The 23,984-nt window shown below is 34.5% G+C and overlaps 1 long non-coding RNA gene across 1 annotated transcript; it reads left to right on the forward strand.

Annotated features, from left to right (window-relative positions):
* The first annotated feature begins 5,971 nt into the window (after positions 1-5,971).
* On the forward strand, positions 5,972-14,028 carry LOC140514407 (uncharacterized). The gene is made up of 3 exons (XR_011970591.1): positions 5,972-6,066; positions 10,787-10,867; positions 13,798-14,028. It is a non-coding gene; the product is annotated as an uncharacterized lncRNA (long non-coding RNA).
* The last annotated feature ends 9,956 nt before the right edge of the window (positions 14,029-23,984 follow it).

Genomic DNA, 23,984 nt, shown 5'->3' on the forward strand with positions numbered 1-23,984 from the left:
CCAGCTTGAAACTTATACTTCCAAGTGCAGGCAGTAGAGTCCTTAAAGCTATTAAATATGGAGCAACCTGAAGTAACAATACTATATACAGTATCCTACATGGCTTTCAATCTGGGAGGGGCAATGAACAGAGATTATTTAAATTTTTTAACTTCTTGTATACGTTCATGTAGTATGAGATTTCTTGTAAAACATTCTCAAATAGTATAGTATACTCTCCCAGGCTGCCTTCCTACTCACTCTATAATAACCTACTGATAGAAGAAGTTTGTTCAAGACATTTTTGAATCTATGGTACATAAGCCTAGTTCTAGCATCATTCACCTACATCTCTGCAGTATGAGTGATTTTTACTATTAATATAGGCTTCACGATCAATTATATACTTACATGTCTACCTTGAGGTTTAGTAGAAAAAGGGCATTTTGTGATTTTCATGTATAGGAATGGGAAAAAAAGGATATCAATGTTTGCCCAATTTTAATTCCCAATCTTTATAGGATAGAGACTGGGAGCCTTGATGAATGTGTCACACAGAATGTTCTGTGTAAGTAACTATATTTACACTTTATTAAAACATGTCTTTGGATTTTGATTGCTTGTTTGTTTGTGGTGGTTTTGTCTGTATTCTCACCAAAATTGAAAGTAAAGGGCAGTTCTGAAACTGTCCAAACGTTTTACTCCCACCTTGTGGCAGCAAGGCTTCATGGCTAGCAACCAAAAAAAAAACAAAACAAAAAAACCCCAAAAACCAAAACACTGCAGAATCTCATTTTAGATGTTTTTTTTCTTCTTTTTATCATGATCACTGATTTGAATAAAACACAGGGAAGATGGAAAGAGGTTTAAAGAAGCAAAGAGCATAGAAATATCTTGCTTTTTAGCTCCCGTAGCCCACAAAACATTCTTTGGTAATGTCATTGGAGTTCCCAAGGTAAATAATCTTTCATTTTTTACCGTTGGATACAGAAGTTGAAAGAATTTTACAGTTTCCTTTTCTCTCCAGCTAATTATAGTCAAATCACAGAGCTTTTGCTAAAAATTCAAAGATTAAAGCAAACAACCACCTACTTTGTGTAATACTGAAATTATACCTCAAGGCTATTTATAGAGTTAGAAAAGAAGATGTCCCACTTCTGGTTACAAAACTGCCTCAGGAAGAGGCACCTATATATTCTAGCCTAAAAAAAAGAAGGAAAATGGATCCTGCTAGATCCTGCCTGAATTAAGCTCTAGGCTTAACAGTGAAGAAAATTGAGACCTAAATCCCGTTTCAATGTGGCTTCTGTTTCTGCTGGGCACAGAGAGGGAATGGGAAATGTGCCCTTGGCTGGTACATTAGGGAGACATCTGAAAATGTCTTTTGGTTCCTTTGAAACCCAGATTACTCCACACCTGACTACCTTCCACTATCAGCCAAAACTCCACCTGTCAGATTCTTCTCTCCCAGAGTGATTTTCCCATCTCCCTAATCAAGTTTAACATTCACTTTTATTGGAAAGAAAACTCAGCTTCTCTCAGCTAGAATCAAATAAAACTATCTTACTTTTATGATAAAACAACCTCAAAACCAGGAGATCTCTTCCCCTACAACAACCAGGGGGCTGCTTAAAAGGTCTATTCTAGTCCTGCTGTCATTTGTTTCACTACCAAGCCAGCATATCGGGAGACAAGAAAGAAAGACTTTCTGCCCACTAAAATCCATGCTTGCTTTGGTGCAGTTGAAGGTAGTACTTATGGCCTCTGTTGTCTGAGGTCATGTTTGCCATACAAAGTTATGCAGATTAAACTCTGAAAACTTAGACAGATTCATTTTATCACAGTGGTATAGCAGAGGCTCATCTCTAAGAATCTGATTCAAATCCTTAGTGATTCCAAGTTGGGTCTTGTGGCCTTAGCTAAAGTGTGTAAAACAAAATTGTAAAATCAGTTCCTCTTTGGTTATGTTTAGTATCATGATTCAATTTCCAAATATTTGAGGCCCACATCTTTAAAAAATTGTTTTCCCCAAACATTCTATATCTCATTGTAAGCAGTTTTTGTTGTTGTTGTTGTTGTTTTTTGTTTTTTTTTGTTTTGCACATACAAGAGTTCATTGGTACAAGTCAATATAGAAGAGTGGTAACTCATTGGGTAAGTTGTTTAAATTCCCTACTGTTCACTTTTCTCATCTGCAAAGTGCAGGGGTTTAGATTAGATGACCCACCTCATACCTTCCAGTTCTATGATCACAGAGATAATATGTATATCAAAGAGAGATCATTATTCCATTTTCCTGATTCCAAAGCTGTTGAACATCAGTGCCATCCTACAAGTCTGACTTATGCTCAAAGTAATTAAGCTTTGTTCTTTAATCATCTCCTTGCATTTGTTTCTTGCTATCCATATCATAGAAATAGCATGAATAATTTTTTTCAATAGGGAATCTAGATTTAAGTATAAGATATAAACTCCCTGTAACTTAAAAACAAGTATGTGCCTAGTTTCAAATCAAATTTATCCTTGCCTCTCCAGTTAAAATCAGACTAGTCTAAGGAGAGTTTATTACAAGCTTTTAAAATAAATATTCTGCATTTATTTCCTTCAATGTAGAAACTTCCTCCAAGACTAAATTCAGCTTCATTGATTCCATACTATGAGAAATATGAATATTCAAATGTTCAGACTATTAGATAATCAGCGATTTCACAGAAATACTGGAAAAAATACTTTTCCCCTCTTGTGTGTATTTATGTTTGAGAATTAAAGCTCTAATGGTTGTTTTCTGCATGACCTCAACTCACACTCGACTTCCCCTATCCACCACCAAAATCTCAACCCACAAATAGGCTGACATATGTAAGAGCAGAATTGTTTTTCCCTACACAAATAAAGAATACACATTTTCTCTTTCTTTCACTTCATCATGTGGTCATAACATTCCATGCAAAAGGAAAAATTTTTTTATAAGTTAGAGGTTAAAAAAATTATCCTAGTTTCCGTATGTCTCAAGTGCTCTCCACCAGTCTTCAATGGAAAGAATCACATGGGTGAGTTAAGATATTGTTTAACAATTGTGCTTTCATGACTATCAGAAAATGTCACCAGGATGACTTCCTATTCAAAAGCAGAGAATTAATAAATGGAGATGAAGTTAACGTTCTTTATTATTACTATGGCACACATTATAATTTATTCTGGTTTACCAATAAAGTGAAATGCTACATATTAGGGGTATTTTTCTTTTTTATCTTTCCCTTCCTTTCCTATAACTGACTTATAACTTGATTTTAGCTTTTACTACGGTCTATACCATCTCTTAGTAGTTTTTTGAGTTGAAGTGTTAGGTTATGGAGAGGGAGATGTGCTCAAGTCTGCGATATAGGTCCGGAGGTCAGATGGGATACAAGGACTAGATATATTAATTTGAGATATCACAATGTCACATACAGTTGATAATTAAAGTCATTAGAATGGATAAAATCACCCAAAGATAAGAGTGTAAAGAGAAAAGAAGAGACAAAAAGGATTTCAAAGGAAGGAATGGTCAGAGAGAAGGTAGGATTTGGAAAAGAAGAAACCAGTGTCATGGAAGCCAGAGGAGGAGAGAATATTATACACTACATGTATGTGTGTGTATGTGTGTGTGTATACATACATATATATATATATACACATATGTCAATATAATCAAACAATACAAAAAGGACAAATGTAATGAGACTGTAGAAAAGACCATTTGATTAGGAAATTTAAAAGCTGGTGGGGACAGAAATTGTAGTAGTCTCCTAAGAAAGGAAAAATAGATTACAGGGAATTAATGAACATGTGATTTTTAAAAATATGGTGTCATGAACTACATGAAATGAGTTATATCGTTAAACTCTCTACAGATGAGTAGCAAAAATGTTGTAAATTCTCACATTAAGGATTCATATAATAAAGCCAAGTGAAATGGAGATTTGATCAAATATTAAATCATTTGACCAATGTTGAAAGACTATTTCTGATTACTCTGGTATAAAAATATGCTATTTTACCCTCTTTGGACATAAACCTTCTGCATTATCTCAGTCTGAATCAAAACACTGTGGGAGAGCTGAAAATGCAATTGAAACCACAGTAGGGAGACTTGTTATTGGATTTTTAAAAAATCTCATGGTTTGTGACATACTAGCATTTGAGAAGGTCAGCTTTGTTGAAGAGTAGATACTTTAATAACAAGTATTTCTCTTTATAAGAAACTTTACTTGATCCCATAATGGACTTCAAATCTGTGAGATTTTTATTACTGTTTTTTTTTAAAAATTTTTATTAATCAATGCTTCACTTAACATGTCACCAGATAGCTGCTGAGTATCACAGCACTGAGTTTTTAATATGGGCTATAGAGTAATGTGTCCCATCTAGGGAATAGCGGCGAACAAGAAATATAAAGAGAGAAGCTTTATAAATAGCATTTTATATATATAGTATTTTCCTGGGCCCAAAACAATCATTGGCTCACACATCTGTGACTAATGAAGTAAAGGAACAATGAGCTTAGTGTGTTCTCCTCTTTTTAAAATGATTATGAATTAAACATGTGAAACTGTGAAAGACTCAAGGACAAGAACCACATTTTCTTCTTCTAGTGAGGACATTTCCTTCTATGAAGAAACTACTGTGAATTATGTGACACATTTATATGACACATTATAGCTACCAAGAAATTTATATATATATTAGCTCCTTTGATTCTTAAAACAATCTCATGAGATACATGATATGTGCATGCTTGTCCTCAATTTTGTGAGGAAACAAGTCCATAGGAGTTAAGTGACTCTTTAGGATCATACAGATAGGAACTGGTAGATCCGGATCCCAAGACTAAGCCTTCTGATGGCAAGTTTGTCCTCTTTCCAATAAATCATATGGCCTCCCTAGTCTGTTAAAATCTTTATAAAGTTTGGACAAAGGAAAGGGCAAAGTCACTTTAAGAATCAATGTTCTAAGAAAAAGATCAGAGAAGGTACGATACTGACGTAGTTTAACATTTAGATAATATTTTCTATGGGGGAAAAGGGGGGTTCATAATGCCTTTAAGTTTCAAAAGGAAAATAAGTAAAGATGGTATGGAAGGATAATGTGGATAGCATAGGCAGAAGTATACAGAAAAGGAGGAGAAAGAGATTTTGCATGACTTTTTTCTTCTAGTTTCTCTCCTTTCCTTCAGGTCATGACTAAAGGGAAAATGTTAAGAATATAGTCAGGAAAAAGGAAACTCCAAGCAGTTTTCTCTTTTTTACTCACTTCGTTCACCCTCATGTAAGTTTTCAAGTAAGTGCTTGTACATTTTTGTAGGTTTTTCTGAAATCCACCTGCTCATCATTTCTTGTAGAGCGATAGTATTCCATTACATCCATGTGCCACAACTTGTTCAATCATTCCCCACATGATTGGCATGCCCTCAGTTTCCAATATTTTGCCATCCCAAAAAGAGCTGCTATAAATTTTTTTGTACATGTAGGTACTTTCCTTTCTTTATGATCCTTTGTAAGTGATACTGCTGGATTAAAGGGGTATACAGCTTGATAGCCCTTTGGACATATTTCCAAATTGCTCTCCAGAACCTGGATAGATTAATCATTTTTGGTAGTAATCCTGCTCCATTTGCCCTCTGAAATATCATTTTCCAAGGCTTCCACTCCTTAACAGTAGTAGTTGATAAATTTTGTGTTATCATGACTGTGGTTCCAAGGCATCTGAATAATTTCTGCTTGAAGCTTTGGAATTTGGTTACAATATTGCTGAGTATTCTCTTTTTGGTGATTTTACGAGATGACATTATTAGTCTTTAATATTGCTTTAACATCTAAAGTCTGACTGTAACTCCTCTGCTTCATAACTCCTTTATGTTACCATGAAATAGATTGTTTTGGGTTTTTTTGTTTATTTGAGGCATCAAAACATGAAAACTCAACTTCCTTTTTTTTGTCTACTTCATTCTATCTAGATATCTTGTAAGAAGAAACTCAGATCTTGTGACTGCTGAAAACTCAATCCAGTAAAACAACAAAGATCCTACTTTGCTTGCTGTTACAATGGGTAATCTATAATAAAATTTGTACTAATTTGCAAAATAGAAATTCAATGAATTTGTTCTACAGGTAGTCTGGGATAAAACTGGGAGAGAAAAGAAGAGAGAAAGTTTATGCAAGTAGGGATAAGAAGAGATTGATAGAAGGGTAAGGATTGGTAGTCTGCTTGCACTGACAGTGTGAATACAGGGTTTGAAATGTAAAGGGTTTTGCAGTTTTGGAAATATTTGAGAAAGGAAATACCTGATCTCATTCAGGTAAGAGAAAAAAGAGAAACTTTTTTTGATTGCTGTTTATGATATGGAAAATATAGAAATGTAACTACAACACTGAATAAGGATAGGTTGCTGAAGTTCTGTCTTTGAAAGACTGAGTATATTTTAGTTGTTATATGAAGAATATAAAAACTTAATAACCATAAAAGAGGAAGTGAAGGATATGATACTACCACTTTAAATCTTTGGTAGGAGACTAACTGAAAGAAGTATTCCCTGTTACTTAAAATGTTTTCAGTAAATGACTCTTGGAGGACCATATGATTATAAAAGCAAAATTGATCTGATTGAAATTTTGTTCTAAAACTAAATTATGTGGTATCATTTACAGTAAGATGTGGTATCATTTACAGTAAGATATGTTCTCTTGTTATGATAACTGTGGTAAATCAGATATATTTGCTATTTGGCATTAACTATATGGATCAGAAAACCTGAGTTCAAATCTGGCCTCAGAAATTGATTAGATGTGTAACTTTATGCAAGTTATTTCATCTCTGATTAGTTCAGTTTCCTAATCTTTAGAGTGATAATAATAGTAGAAATCAGCTGGAATATAGTATAAGCTACATAACTGTTAACTGTTCTTAATATTATCATTTCTTTAATTGAATGTAGTTATTCCATACTGGACAAATCTATGCTGCATTTTAGATATGATTGGTATAAAATACCAAAGTTAATAAGATGAATGATTTTCTATGTAATATAATTTGGAAATGAATTTGACTAAATTGATGTCATCTGACTGGTAATAAGTTTTCATGTCATGTGTGAAAGTCCTAAATTCCTAAAATTGTATATATTATCACTTTATATTATACTTTATTTATTATCACATTATATATTATCACAATGCTTCCAAATTTTCTCATATTGTGAAATTTAGTAAACCATTGCATCAGAAATGCTATTAGAGAAACACTTTTCTTCCAATCCAAACATTGTTCAATTATGAATTGAGGTACTAAAAGAAAGTGGTAAAAATGTTTGAAAATAGTTAAATATTTAATGGGGTTTATTTGCTTTAAAGTAGATAATAATAACTTACTATTGGGAGAAAAGTACTACTGACACTTTTTTCTTGGCTTCTGTCCAGTTCATATTTCTTTTTTCTTTGAGGCTTTGCTTGTAACTGCTTTGGCTTCATTTTCTTCTGAGTTTGTATTATGAGTTTTCCACTGTATTTTTTTTTGGTGGTCAGGTTCTTTGTTATTATTTTTTGCTCATTTTTTATACCTCATTTCTTGATTTAGAACCTTATATTAAAGTCAGGTTCTGTTCCTGGCCTACAAAAACAGGTACTCTGTCTCAAGCTTCAGGTATTTTTGCATTGTAATTTTCTTTGCTAGCTCTGGGGTTTTGGAAGTTTTCAGTGCTCTCGACTCAAATCCCTCAAAATACCTGTAAAAATGACTGAACAAATTCTAGAACAGCAGAAAACACAAAACAAAAGAGTTAAGCAGATTTCCAGCCCAAGACAATCTGGAAGAATGACAGCATGGGTCTATTGCACTGGGTTCAGAGCTGAGCACAGGCCAGCATGGGCTATGCTTGCACAGATAGGGCTGGAGCAGGCCTCAGAGCACTGAATCACTGAGCCATGGTTTTCAGACTTCTAAAACCACAGATGCCAAGGACAGCTTCAAAGGTCAATTGTCTCAACTGGGTGAGAATGGAATGTATTCTGGCCCAGCCCCAGCCCCTGGGTGGCAGCAGCCACTGTCACAGCTGCATCTTTTTCTGGAGCTCTCAGCCTATAAAAAGAGAGAGAATCATGCTGCTGATCTGGATCACAGTCCTAGATGGTAGTCCTAGGGCAATGGAGAATGTTGGCCTGGTGAAGGTGGTGGTGGAACTGGTGGTGGATGTGGAGAGGGAATCCTACTTGCATATCCAGGGCATAAAAGAGTGCTTGTGGTTCCATTACAGACCAGAGTGCAGGCTAGAAGAGAAGTAACCACCTCTGCTTTGATCATAACACTTTGGAGTAGCTGAGAATTTAGAGGTCCCTGGAAATATCTCTGAAAGCAGTTTAACAAAGCTCCTGAAACTTGGGGCAGTGCACCCTATACTTAGCAAGGATTTCAGAGGTCAAGTAACTGGTTGTGAAAAATGACCAAAAAGGGGAAAAATGTAAGACTATAGAAGGTTACTTTCCTGGTGAAAAAGTATTTTCTTACAATGAGGAAGATCAAAGCATACAACTGGAAGAAGGCAGTAAGCTCAAGGCTACTACATCCAAAGCCTCCAAAAAATATGAAATGGTCTCTGGCTATGGAAGAGCTCAAAAACAATTTTGAAAATCAAGTAAGAGAAGCAGAGGAAAAATTGGAAAGAAAAATGAGAATGATGCAAGAAAATCATGAAAATGGGGTCAAAAGTTTGCTGAAGAAACCCCCCAAAATGCTGAAAAAAATAACACCATAAAAAGTATACTATCCGAAATGGCACAAAAGATCCAAAACACCAATAAGAAGAAGAATGCCTTAAAAAGTAGAATTGGTCAAATGTAAAAGGAAGTCCAAAACATCATTGAAAAAAATAATTCCTTCAAAGCTAGAGTGGAGCAAATGGAAACTAATGACTTTATGAGAAATCAAGAAATTATAAAACAGAACGAAAAGATTGAAAAAATAAAGGACAATGTGCAATATCTCCTTGGAAAAACAACTGACATGGAAAACAGATCCATGAGTGACAACTTAAACATTGTTGATCTACCTGAAAACCATGATCAAAAAAAAAAAAAAGGAACCTAGACATCATCTTTCAAGAAATTATCAAGGAAAACTGCCCTGATATTCTAGAACCAGAGGATAAAATAGAAATAGAAAGAATACTCTGATCACCTCCTGAAAGAGATTCCAAAAGGAAAATTCCTAGGAATATTGTAGTCAAATTCCAGAGTTTCCAGGTCAAGGAGAAAATACTACAAGCTGCCAGAAAGAAACAATTCAATTATTGTGAAAACATGACCAAGATAACATAGGATATAGCAACTTTTACAATAAGAAATCAGATGCCTTGGGATATGATATGTGGGAGGTCAAATTACCTGCCATCAAAACTGAGTATAAGCCTTCAGGGTGAAAAATGGAATTTCAATGAAATAGAGGACTTCCAAGCATTCCTGTTGAAAAGATCAGAGCTGAATAGAAAATCTGAGTTTCAAGTACAGGAATCAAGAGAAACATGAAAAGGTAAATAGGAAAGAGAAACCATAAGGAACTCCTTAAAACTGAACTGTTTATATTTCTACATGGAAAGATGATATCTGCAGCTCATGAGACCTTTCTAAGTATTAGGGTAGTTAGAGGGAATATGCGTGTGTGTGTGTGTGTGTGTGTGTGTGTGTGTGTGTTGTATGTGTATATTATATATGTATAGGTATATGTATGTGTGTATAAATATATGTCTATATGTTGCCTGTATATGTGTGTATGTATGTGTGTATGTGTATGTGTATGTGTGTGTATCTATAGATATAGATATAGACAGAGGGCACAGAGTGAGCTGAATATGAAGGGAGAATACCTAAAAAATAAAATTAAGTGTTGAGAGGAATGGAAAGGGAAAGGGAGAGGTAAAATGTACTAAAGCATCTCATATAAAAGAGGAAAAGAAAGAGCTTTTACAGCGGAGGGGAAGAAGGTGAAGGTGAAAGGAATAAGTGTGCCTTACTCTTATCAGATTTGGCTCAAGGAGAGAATAACACACATTCAGTTGGGTATGGAAACCTATCTTACCCTGCAGGAAGGAAGGGGGAAAGAAGAAAGGAGAGGAAGGATAATAGAAGGGATGGCAGATTGGGGGGAAGAGGTAATTTGAAGCAAACACTGTTGTGGGGGACAGGTCAAGGGAGAGAATGGGATAAATGGAGGGTAGGACAGGATAGAGGGAAATGTGGTTAGTGTTTTACGACATGACTGTTATGGAAGTGCTTTGCATGTCTACACGTGTATGACCTATATTGAATTGCTTGTTTTCTCAATGAGGGTGGATGGGGAGGGAGGAAGGGAGAGAATGTGGAACTCAAAGCTTTAAACATGGATGTTAAAAATTGTTTTTGCATACAACTTGGAAGTAAGTTCTACAGGCAATGGAGTATAGAAACAGAGGGGAGGAAGAAGGGGGAAAGAGGGTGATAGAAGCAGGGGGAGATAGGGGAAAGGGGTGGTTGGAGTGCATGCTGTCCTGGGGTGAGGGGAGGAGAGAGATGGAGAGAAAATTTGGAATTCAAAATCTTGTGGAAGTGAATGTTGGAAACCGAAAATACATAAATAAGGAAATAAGTATACTTATATATACACACACACACACATATATGTAAATATATAAAATTATATTTTCCAGTGTTCTGCCTTCTATGCACTAATATACTTGACAGACTTTCTGGATCACCTCAAGAGACTTTATTTTAGGGTCTCATTTTCCATTTCTCCTGCTCAGAAATAGATCGTTTGGATTACTCTGAAGACAGAACCATCAGGAATGAAAGTCTGCTGCCATTTCCTTAGCAAAGTGATTAAGGTAAGGATTATTTTAAAGAGGAGCAATATTCTATAAAGTAGGGCTAAATCTTGGGGAAGTGACAATGGCCCCTGTTTTACTCCCTGACTTGGCATTAGTGAACATATTGTAGGTAAGAAAGTGTGTTTGGCGTAAGACATTGCTTGCTTTAGCAGAAAAAAAAAAAACTTTGCTACCTTAGACAGATGTCACATTCAATATTTGACTTCCTCCAGCCAGACTGTACAACATAATTATGAGATCATGTTATAGTTCTCATATGTCACAATATGACAGTTGCTAAGAACAGAAAAGTAAATTTTTTTGCAAACTATACACATACATATACATATATGTGTGTGTATACAGACACAAATGAAATATTTTTGGTCACAGGTCTAAACAACACGTTCAGGAAATCATTACTCTGGGGACAGTTCATTTATCCTTAACTAGTCTTCTCAAGTTTATAATGGATAACAGTATGGCACATTTCATAAAAAAAAATAGAATGGTTTAATGGAAAAAAAGTTGGACCTGGAGTTTAGAGGGATGTGTATTCAAATCCTGTCTTTCATAGTTATTAATGGTGACCATGACCCAGTTCCCGTGGTACTCCTTGCAAAATCAAATTTATTTATATTTCTTCACCTTCAACATCCTGCAGCAGCAACTCCCCCTAGCCTGCATCAACTGAGATTAGAAGGTAAGTGAACCAGTAAAAGACAATTAAGTGAGGGCTGCACTCACCATCTCAAGTACTGGAGCAGCAGTGAATGCATGCAGGTCACATAAAGCAGTCTTTATTCTCCAGGCACACACATAAATCAGTTTTAATGTCAATAAAGTCAGTAATGACAGATTTCATCACGAAGATATAACTAAGCTGTAATGACCAGAAAGAAAGTGAGGAACTCACAGGCAACAGGAATGGTTCTTTTTTTTGTCTAGGTGAAACCAAGGATAATAGAAATGCCTGGCCTTCTCCCCTCCTCCCATTATTAACTGCAAATAATCCTTGTCATGTTAGAAAGCAGATTGTTTTCTCCAGTGTTATTCACCATTACGTTTTGGATCACATAACCTGACCTTCTTCTGGGTAACTTAAAGTTTATTTCCAATTAGCATGTGCTTAATGCAGACTTGAAGCTTGATCTGCCTTATTGCTTTATCACTAGGTGCTAGAATTTGATTTCCTGTTCCTCCCCCACTAAATGTCACATTATGGCCAAACATTCTGATTTATTGTCTTTGCTTTGAAAACAATGAAAATACCAACAACTAATTTTTAGTTTTCCAGTTACGGAGAGGGAGAAAGACAAGATGTGGTGGTTTCTTTTTTTTTTTTTTTAAATGTTGGTGGAAAAGCAACTTTAATGCCCCATTTGGAATTTAACTAAAACATCACTTTGGTATAAATGCTATGAATTCTACCTTTCTTTCAATTGAGGAGGCTTAGGATAAAAATGCCACAATTTTATCTTATGCACTGAGGTTTTTATCCCATGGGAATGTGTTTCAGAGCACTCGATTGCCATGTTTCAGTCATTTTGGCTGACGTTCAACAAATGTCTGAACAGCTAATAATACACTTAGTTCAGTTAGTCCACCCATCTGTCCATTACATCTGTCCATCCTTTGGAAAGCTATTATTAAAGGCAACACCACATGTCTCACAACCTTGTTGTCATCATCTCCCTGCCTAGAAGGAAAAAAAAAGGCTGCCTTTGTTCACAAGTTTCTAAACACCTTTTTACTGGCAAAGGCTAAATTCAAAATCCCATCCCAAGTAAAAATGAACAAAAGAGCTATTTCTTTTCCTATTCCATTAATAGTACTGGAGCCAGTTAATAGTACTGATGCCAGTTAGCACTAGTCCCAAAAGGAAAACAAAATAATATTAGCCACCAATTGTGGCTACTTATTTTGTTTAGGAGAAGGAGAAGAGAGGGCAAAGGAGGAAATTTAAGCAGCATAAAAGATGCACATAAGTTTTCTTACATTTTTAAAAGTGGCTTGAGATTAATGTACCTTGATCATTTATTTGTATATTTCTGTGCTCAACTATTTGTTCATTTTATTTTTAATTCCTTCCTTCATTCATTTATTTCCCAACTAGTGTCAACCACACATTTGATTTCGACAGTTTCATGGCCATTCATGATCAGACTTGTTCTTCTTGGCTCCAAAAGATAAATTAGAAATGGTGGGTGGAATATACAAAAAAAAAAAAAAAATGAGGTGAAATGTAATGGTGCTATAGTTGAAGCTATCCAAAAATTGAAATGTGTTGGATTATGTCATATTAAGTTTTTCCACATAGCTTTTCCCCATGGAAGTTTCAGTGATCCCTACGTAGACATGTTTGCGGGCCATGAGGATTCTCAGTCAGAAATGGATTTGCATCTAGTGACCTCTTAGGTCCTTTGCAACTCTGTGACTCTGTCAATATCACTTCAATGTAGAAGTAAGGTAGATTGTAGTAGCAAAAATTGTTTTCTTAACAAGGTTTGACCATAGTTTTCCTTAATACTCATGTATTTATATATCCAAAATATAAAACAAATACATATATGAAGATATTTTGGTTGCCATAAATTGATCCACAAACACTATGTTTTAAGTCTAGGATTTAAAAGGTATGGCAAATTTGAAAACATACAAATATACCAAAGGAACATTTTATAAGTTACATATTTCATTACGTATCCTGTACTTAGCTGAAATTAATTTTATGAAAATAGCTTTAACAGATGACAACTTGATTCTATTGAATTGGTTTATGATTGTTTCACATTATATCTAACTATAATAAGTTGATGAGGCGACTAAAGTTGAAAATGAGGAATTCCACTATTTCTTAAAGGAAAAGAAAGTAGACATAAATGATAGAGACCATCATTCTTCATTTTCAATTAGTTAATAACTATGAAATCCATCATTTTTCACAGGTCTTAATTATTTCCAAATGATTATGACTTGTGGAAAAAATCATGCTCATGAGATTACTCAAGAAGACAATCCATGGAAAAGCAGGTCAAACTAGGGATTGTATTCCCAGAGTGTTTTTATTTCCTAGAGAGTTCTCTTCAATAGTAATTATAACCAGTGCTATAAATAAATAAACCCTGTCTTCCAAAGCATTGCTTCTTTACCTTTATACCTTTATGATCTTAGATTCAATGGGGAATTTGGTGATCTTTTTTAATATACATGCCAAATAATTACAGAATTGAAATTGTAACTTGAAAATCCCCTAGTCCGTATTTATTTAAGAGATGAGGAAAATGAAGACCACAGAGAATATGGTTTACTTTCCTTATTTTCAAAAAAGGGAGGGGAGAAATATGACCTGCAACTTGGCAGAGCGATTATATTCCAAAAGTTGCTCCAACTTCACATCAAAATCTAGTGCACAAAAACTATTGGAAGTAGATAGAATCCATAAGAAAAAAGTAACACAAGAGGTAAAAACTTCATGTAATTACATTGGTCAACTAAAATATTTGGATTTCCATAAAGATCCCCCACATATCCCATGTTGCTCTACTGATAAGCTAGATCAATCAACCTCAAAGTCTTCAGAGTTCAACTATTTGGGCCACTGCCCATATCCCTCTTGACAATAAATCAGTCTGAATCTCTTCTTAATTCATAATAAGCAAAAGATACTGATTGTGTCCAACTACTCAAAGAGAAATGGAGTTGGGTAGTAACAAAGGCAACACAAAACCATCTATGCAGAATCTTTAGGGAATGGGAAAGTGGACTTGAAACCCAACTAGGCCATTTATCATCTGCACAGTTTACTCTGAGAAACAAATGAGGTAAGACGCCATGATCTTTAGAGCAAAGATATCAAGTGCAAAGCCTGTAAGACTCACCTGAACCAGATTAAAATATAATTTGGAAATGTTTAACAAAATAAAATTTAAAAATACAATTCAATATAGATAATATTAATTTGTAGTTTTGTACAGCAATATGGAACCAACAGGGATATGTTTCTACTGGTGTTTGCCACCACTGCTTTGGAGCACAGAACTGAGGAGGTCTAGTAGTTTGGAATGTCTCTATAATAGTGGAAGAAAGAGAAACTAAGAATTAGTATACAGGCTGAACAATTGAGAATATAAGTAAAATGCTAAATGTCAAAGTGCAAGAGAAAAGGATTAGCTACAAGCTAGCGGCCAAGTAGATAAAAGTACAGTGAAGACTCCTACATGTAGAAAACAGAATGAATAAAAGTTTAAGGAAAGTCTATAACATTTTGAATGGAGGGGGGTAGTCTGAAGGGAATATACATAATGTAATACCTATTATGTTCCAGATACTGTGTTAAGTGCTTTACAAATATTTTCTCATTTGATCCTCACAACACCCTGGTGAAATAGGTGCTATTATCGTCATTTTTCAGCTGAGGACATTGAAGCGATGTCCAGGGTACACACAGCTAGTAAGTGGCTGAAGTGGTACTTGAACTCAGGTCCTTCTGACTTCAAGCTCAATACTCTACATTGCACCTCCTAACTGTCTCAATGAGTATTATATTATATTATATTATTATACTGTGTAGAAAAATTATGCAGGGAGTGAGAGAGAGAGGAAGAGAGAGGGAATGAGTGAGGGAGTGAACAGAATTCCATGAATTCCCCAGAAATTGGATAAAACACATCAAAAGATGCCAGAATGGTTCAAAAGAAAGATAAAACTTTTAAAATAAGATGTTAGGAAAGAAACTAGAGCTCTTAAACTATAATTATTCCTAACAGCATTTTATATACTTTAAGGTCTGCAAAACCCTTGACATAAATTATCTCATTTGAACCTCATGATAACCATAGGAAGTAATAAAGTCTATCAACAGAATATTAATGTGGACAAAGTACTTAAGACTGCAAAATAAGTAGTAGTTAAATTTTACAGTTTCAATTCAAAACTCAAATTTTGATAGCAGCTAAGACAAAGGATGCTCCAATTCAAATAACAGTATTATTATACAACTATGAGAAATTGGAGGAAAAAGCAGAATAGGATATTATAAAAGAAAAAGCTCAAGCTGTATATCAAAATAACACTAAACTAAGTTTAATTTCCTAGAATAAAGGTGGTGGGGGCAAGGGGAAAAGAAAAGGACCTAAGTCACTCGAAGCATTCTACCCCCACAAAAGAAATAGAAGTGAATAGAAAATATAACTTGCAATCATCCTAAACAAGAGAAACACAAGAAAACTTAAGCACGCTTATCATGAAGTTGCTAAGGAATGAAATGTTTTCTCATATTTATTACCTTTTTTTAAGTAAAGAAATTAGAATGTAAGATAATGGATAAAGAGAGATTATCAAGAAACAAAAAAGATCTAAGGGGCTAATGATAAAAAAGAAAGATTTAGGAGAAAGAGGAAGAATTTTTATATTGTTCTGTAGGTAAAAGCTCATGCTTTCCTAAAAGCAAGTTGGAAGGGATAACCTGAGTTCATGTGAGAAGTGGGAGATACCACAGAGACAGTGAACTAAGGAAGAACACTCCAACTTAGCACAATGGTGATCTAAATAGGAACAGCATTTGTACCAGTGTCTGAAGGGTAGAGGGCTATGAAAGAGTAGAAAGCAGGGAGGAATTTGGACTGAAGGTTAAAAGATAGGCTTGATTCCTAATGAAAACATCAGAGGGGAATAGAAAATCTAGCTTTCAAATACAAGATTCAAGAGGATCATTGAAAGGGTAAACAGGAAAGAGAAATTTTAAGGGATTTGGTAAGGTAAAACTGTTTACTTTCCTACAAGAGAAGATGATACTTGCAACTTTTAAGATTTTCTCATTATTAGGGCAGTTAGCAGTACACATTCGTTGGAGGGCATGGGTGTGAGTTGACTATGATGGGATGGCATCTAAACAAAATAAAATGGGTGAAAGCATCAGGAGAAAGAGAAAGGGAAAAGTGGAATAAAATAAATTATCTCACAAAAAGAGATACAAAAGAGTTTTTACAGTGGAGAAGAAGATGGGAAAAGTGGCAGGGAGTGCTTGAGCCACACTCTCGTAAGAAGTGGCTCAAAGAGGGAGTAACTGTAATGCTAATTAAAGAGTTAAAGATTTTCTCCACTCATTGATGAGCCTGCCCATTAAAGGAAGCTCGATTAGGGGAGACCCATACCTTTTGTTAATTTCTAAGACATTAGTTCCTTAAGGTTGTGATGCCCTCTGGCTCTGAAAAATGTATAAATACTCTAAGGTGAAGTTTTACTTTGAGGCTAACTCATTGGATGTATTTGTTTGGCCAGAGGAGATTCTGGGCAGTTGCTATGGATTCTCCTCTCCCAGTTCCTATTTTTGGGACTTCTCTGGTAACTCTGTCTGCTGATCTGTGATGTACGCATTGCTTATGGTCAGACTGTTGGAAGCCCTGTCTGTTGGTTGATATTTGTTTTTCTATATTTTCTCTGAAGTTCAGAGTGCTGACTTTTTCCCCTGAACTAAGTGAATGATACATGTGCTTGATTAAAGTAATTTTTGACACCTCAAAAGTTGCTTTCCTTTATAGAAAAGCAGATCTAAGAACTTGTGATAGCAGGCCCACCTGTATATGTCAGGGTCCTTGCTGATACAGTAACATACACACTCAGTTGGGTATTGAAATGTGTCTTACCTTACAAGAAAGAAGAGGGGAAGGGATGGAGGATTGTGGGAGCCAGTAATCAGGGGCAAAACACTTAAGAAAGGACAGGGAGAAAAGAAAATGAGAGTAGGATAAATGGGAGAAATAGGATGGAAGGAAATACATGGCAATGATAACTGTGAAAAAATTATAAAAAGTTTCTCTTATAAAGGCCTCATTTCTCAAATTTATAGAGAACTGAGTCAAATTTATTTAAAAAAAAGAGCCAATTGAGAAATGTTCAAAGGATATGAACGGCAATTTTCAGATGAAGTAATGAAAGCTATTTATAGTCATATGAAAACATATTCTAAATCACTATTGATTAGAAAAATGCAAATTAAAACAACTCTGAAGTACCACCTCACATCTGTCATATTGCCTAATATGACAGAAAAGAAAAATGACAATAGTTGGAGGATATCCCTAAGAAAGAAATGAAACAAATCTGGTATAATCTTTTCTTTTTTTAGTAATCCATGTTAGTTCTCTGTGATTGCTACTTCCTCTTCAAAATTTTTATTGACAAGATGCCACACCTTTTGCTGAGACTAACATGACAGACCCTTCACAAGATGATTTTATATATATATATGTATGTATATACATACATACACACATTTTATATATATATTACATATAAACATGTACACACACACACACACACACACATATATATATATGTAATTACAGTATAAAGGTGGGGTTCAAATCTGGCATTCTAGAAGCTCTATCTCATTGAAGAATATAGAATAAATAATAAATAAGGTCATAGTCCATTGATGGGAAAACAGAATTCAGAATAGACTAAGTAAAAAAGATATGGACAAGTTAAGCAAAAACTATTTTGAAAAGGATATCATAACATTATTAAGCTAAAATGTTAAAGATAGGATTGGGGAGGATTTTGAACCACAATCTTACATGGTTAACTAAAGCTAACACAAAAGAGCAAAGTGGACATGTCTAGATAAATTAATTCATAGAAAGAAAAATAAACTAACAATTTAATTACATTCAAGAAATTGGGATAACAAGTAAGTGAATACAGTAGGTAGATTCTGTAGGAATAGATGAGCATCAAATGCTGTGAACAAAAGTATTCACAGGATCATGGCTGAGCTAAAAGTATACGTGGAAAAAAATATAAAGGTATAGAAAACATAAACCAGAATATCAAAACCTAAACTGTAAATGGACTTGATAATTTAATAAAATGAAAGAAAATGGTAGAATGAATAAGAAAATAAAACCCAGTATCAGTTGTATTAAAAAAAAATCAAATTTTAAAATAGTCAGAAAGTCTGGAAAAAATGTACTGTGCATTGGATGGATTTAGGAAAGCAGGAATTCCAATCAAGCTAATGTATACTATAGTGAAAATTCACAATGTGAAGACAGAAAAACAGGGAAAGTACATTATAGTTAAAACTATTAGGAATAATGAAATCATATAGATACTAAGTATGCAGCAAATTATAGAGCACTTAAGTCCATACAGAAAAACTTAACTGAAATTCAGAAAGAGACTAAGAAAATTATTGTAGTAGTGCTGTTCCTTTCTTGAAACTAGGCAAATCTAATATCAAAAAATATATAAAAAGGAAAATATGGGACTGAACAGGATGTTGGAGAAGTCAGTTTATAGTTGATGAAATTTTGTAAACAGAGACATTAAAAATGTAAATATTTCTTAGGATTATGTGGTACTTTTATAAGAATAAACTATGCATTATGGAAGAACAAAACTATATGATTATGTAAAAAGACAGACATATTAAAAATATCCTTAAAGACTATATATTCAAAAATATTTTACAAATATTATCTGATTTTACAAACATTAGCAAAGTTCTGCTGCTATGTTGGCATGGAAATATTAATTATTTCAGGGAAGGGAGTCTGGCCATAGAAATAGTTCTGAATTTATCTGAATGTATTCTTGTCTAGTGCATATCCCTCTCTATAATTAAGAATACCATGAAATATTTTGTCTAAAAATTTTTATAAAGTCTCAATAAACTATATAGTATTCCTTTCATCTAACAATTTCATAATCCTGTTCCCCTTTCCTTGTTGCCTTTCCACCTATCTCTAAAAAAGAAATGAAACACATCTGGCATAATCTTTTTTTTTTAAATTAACAACCCATGTTTGTTCTCTGTGATTGCTACTTCTTCTTCAAAATTTTTATTGATAAGATGCCACACCTTTTGTTGTGACTAACATGACAGGCCCATCACAAGATGGTGAGGAATTAAACATATTCAGGAGAAAACTTGCACTTGGAAAAAAAGTACAAAGCTCCAAATATCTGGGTGTATCTCTCCTTTTCACACTTCTCCAAATCTAAAACCTAATCATGATATTATTTTATGAAGACAATAGTTATACATACTGTGAGTCTTCCACCTGGAGTCCTGTTCCAATGTCTAACAGTGATGTGAGATACGTCTCTGGCTTCTCAAATTACTGTGTCAAGGAAATCTATATATTGACAAGTCCTATAAAACTGGAAAGACTCCAAGCAGAGGCTTCAAGTGAAGGTTTCTGGTAAAAGATCATGTGCATTTTATCAAAAGACCAACATAACAAATTTCAGACAGCATCATCATCAGATAGTTGGGTAATATCAAATGATAAATTTTGAAGAGTCATATAATTCCTGAAAATATTCTACTAATGTTGTGCAAAGAATCAACAAAGAGAGCACTCATACTAAGGAAACAATAAACCTTTAAAACTATTTGAAGCAACAACATGGCACAATGGACAGTATGCTGGATTTGAAGTCAGAAAGATCTGAGTTCAAATCCCTGCTTGTCTCAATTTCCTCATTTATAGCTGATGATAATAGTAGCAATTATCTCCTACGGTTGATGTGAAGGCAGAGTGAGATAATATTTTTAAAATATTTAGCAAATCTTGAAGTGTTTTATAAAATGTATTTTTATTATTTATTATTATTATAGCATATGTATAGGTGCCACAAACAGCCTTGAAATTAACCTACAAATAAAATAGGATGACCCAAGCTCTTCCTTTCAGAAATTCATGATTAGCCATGTTGAATGAATAGGCAAATTAAAATGCCCTTATCTAGGCATTAAAAGAGAGGGTGCTATGTGGTAATGCCTGAGTGCACAGTAGATATAACCCTATTTTATCATCATTAGCCTAGGTGTCAGTCTTTATTATGTATCAGACATCAAGCATTCTGAGATGAATAAGCTATTCAGACGTCTTCTCCTTCCATCCATTCTGAATCTACTCTATGAGATGAAAGGCAAATTTAGGTGAAAATCTTAGTTTTAAATTTCAAAGTATGACTTTTGTATATAGGCATGACATATCATTAATCTTCTAAAGCAAGAGATCACTCTAACTGAATGGAAACTGACAAAATAAGTGCTCTGTCCAAAGAAATAACTTTATCACTGAAGGAAGTAGCCAATCATGTATTGGAAGGGTCCTTAGAAACTGCTAAGCTAAATGCTCAGTTCTATTGATAAGGGAATTTAAACCCATAGTTTAATGTTTAATAGTTTAATGGTTTATTTGAACTCACAAAGTTTACCCAGGTTATCTGACTTCTAATATTGTGCTTTTCTCTACAAGATGGTCTTGTTGAAGTTTCATACAGTAGATATTTTTATAATTCACTGAATTTTTTTCAGGAGACTGGACATTATTTAGGATTTCCAAGAGAGGATTCTCCAAAGATGGCAGAGTAAATCAGAAAATTCCAAGCTCTCATGATTTCCCCCCACAAAAAAGATAAAATAGCCATTTAGGTCAAACAACGTGTGGAGAAAAATATATAAGAATAGGAGCACTATAGAGGTCTTCCTGGGACAATTGGAGATCAAAGAAAAATCCCAGGACAAGGTTTGGTACCCAAAAGAGTAAACCCCTCCAGTGTAGGGTCCACTTTAACAACAAGTGGCAAACCCTGGGATTAGTTGGTTTGAGAGGTTGCCTCAGCCCCAACCACAGGAACTTTTACCTCCAGGATAGTGAAGGGAGTTGGGTGTCTGAACCCAGGAAGATCTAGCTAACCTCTACTGACCAGCAATGCCAGACCCAACTGTGCTATAAAGGATGGCCTGGGTGAGAAGGAACCAGCATACTCCCAGTACAGAAGCAGTGAGTCAGAAAGCCTTTGGCTGTGGGCACTTACAGGAGGCTGGAGGTTTGGCTTTGGTTCCATGCGGGAAGAGAGAACTGAAGATCTGGGGCAAGAGATACTATCCCCCATATCCCAGGGCTGGATGGGATTAAAAAATTTAAGCTATTACCACAAAAATGCCCAGACCAAAGAGAAAGAATCCAACCATAGAAAGCTATTATGACAATAGAGAAGACCAGGGCTCATATTCAGTGGAGGATACTGAAGGAAAGAAACCCCCAGAGAGTAATGTCAAATGATCACCTGCCCCAAAAGAATTCATAGAAGATCTTTTAAAAAAGAGTTTAAAAATTCAATGACAGAAATAAAGGAAAAACTAAAAAAAAATAATCCAAGAAAAATGAGATTATGAAAGGTAAGTCAACCAATTATAAAAGGAGATCCAAAATCATAAAGGAGAAAATGACACCTTGATAATTACAGTTGGGCAAGGTGAAGTCAGTGAAATTATAAGAGATCAAAAAATAAACAAAATATTAGTAATGAAAAAGGGGAAAGTGAAACATCTTATAAAAAAACAATAGATTTGAAGAATAGATCAAGAAGAGAAAACAAAAATAATCAGATTAACTGAAAGTTATGATAAAAAATAATCTTGATACAATAATACAACAAAAAAATTATTCTGAAGCATTAGAAGAAGGGGGGTGAAAATGGAAAAAAATAATCAATCACCACTTAAAAGAGATCCTATGAGGAAAATTCATAGGACTATCATAGTCAAATTCCAAAACACCCAGCTCAAGGAAAAAGTGTTAAAGGCAAAAAAGAATAAAAAGGTAAATAAATATGATAGTGCTGCAATTAGAATCACACAAGATCAACGAGCAGAGAAATTCAAGGACCACAGTTCTTGGAACACTATGTATCAAAGAGCAAAAGAACTGGGCTCCAGTCAAAAAACATCATAACCAGCACAGTTCAGCATAATCCTGAATGAAAAAAAAATGGACATTTGATCAACTCTCAGAGTTTCAAGACTTTGTTAAAAAAAAAAATAAAACTCAGTAGAAGTTTTGACATACAAGAGCCAAGAGAAATATAAGATACATATCAAAGACTGATTTTAAGGGATTCAATAAGGACGGATGATTTTTTTATATATGTAAAATGTATGTCTAAGATTATTTAGGGTTTCCATCTGTCACAGCTCCATATTTCAAGTCACTGAGTACAAATGTATGTACCCAACCTCTTCTAAAGTCCAATTTCAATGTTTCATGGAAGCATCAAAGTGGTCCAGAGCTCATGAGAGCTATTCTAATGGAAAAGCAATAACAAGATGAAAAAATATTGAACATAAGTCTGGGAACATGGGCAGCATATTCTTTATTCAAAGATAAATGAAATAAATTTGAAAAGCAAAAAAGGAAAGAATAGATAATGCTTTTGTTTGTTTATCTTGTTTTCTACACACTGCTTTTTACCATCAAAAAAAAATCATTAAACTATCAAATAGCATGGAAGACTATAATTCATATGAGTAAGGATAGTACCAACATTGATGACATCACAGATGACTGAAAAATTAAAATAAATATAAGATAGATGTGTGCTGGGGGTGGGATGAGACAAATACAAAGACATAGCTGGTATTTGACATAGATAAGATCTGGAATTGGTCTCACCTTTTCACAGACAGGACATGTCAGCACCAACAGTAGCCTCGCTGAGATAAAGGATCCAACTCCAGTCTCTCTGATCTATAAGCACTGATATAAGACTAGACATAACTATACGCTATCTCTTGTATATTTCTAGTCAGTCTACCCAATTCCTCAAATGGGCATTCTAAGGTATTTCAAATGTGTCACTTCCCTGATCACTCTTATGATTTTAAGAGGGTAATCCCCTAGATTATATTCACTATTTTGGTCCCTTTTAACCAAATACAATTTAGACAAAACACTATCACAAATAGGAAATACTAAATAAACCTGTTTGCTAAAAGGAACAGTAAACTGAAGTTGAGGGAGCTACAAAGATTAGAACAGATCAAAGTGTACACAGTAATAGTAAGAGAGCTGTGTAACTACAAGTCAGATGAAGCATCTCAGTTCACTGAAGTACTGCTCTCCACTTTCTCTACAATTGCAAGCTCTGGATCACCAGATGAGGATACACAGGGGTATATTTTCCCATATGGTTGAAGCCCTGATTAATCCTAGTAGTCATTCAAAAGTTATTTCTTGCTGTTTTGTGACCGACAATTTTGTAATTCTCCTTCAAAATGACTTCCAATGATTTCAGGTATACAGATACTCAGTGTTGCCTAGAGAATTCCCTTAGT

The sequence above is a fragment of the Notamacropus eugenii genome, chromosome 7, assembly GCF_028372415.1.
Source record: "Notamacropus eugenii isolate mMacEug1 chromosome 7, mMacEug1.pri_v2, whole genome shotgun sequence".
In the NCBI taxonomy this organism is placed as follows: domain Eukaryota; kingdom Metazoa; phylum Chordata; class Mammalia; order Diprotodontia; family Macropodidae; genus Notamacropus; species Notamacropus eugenii.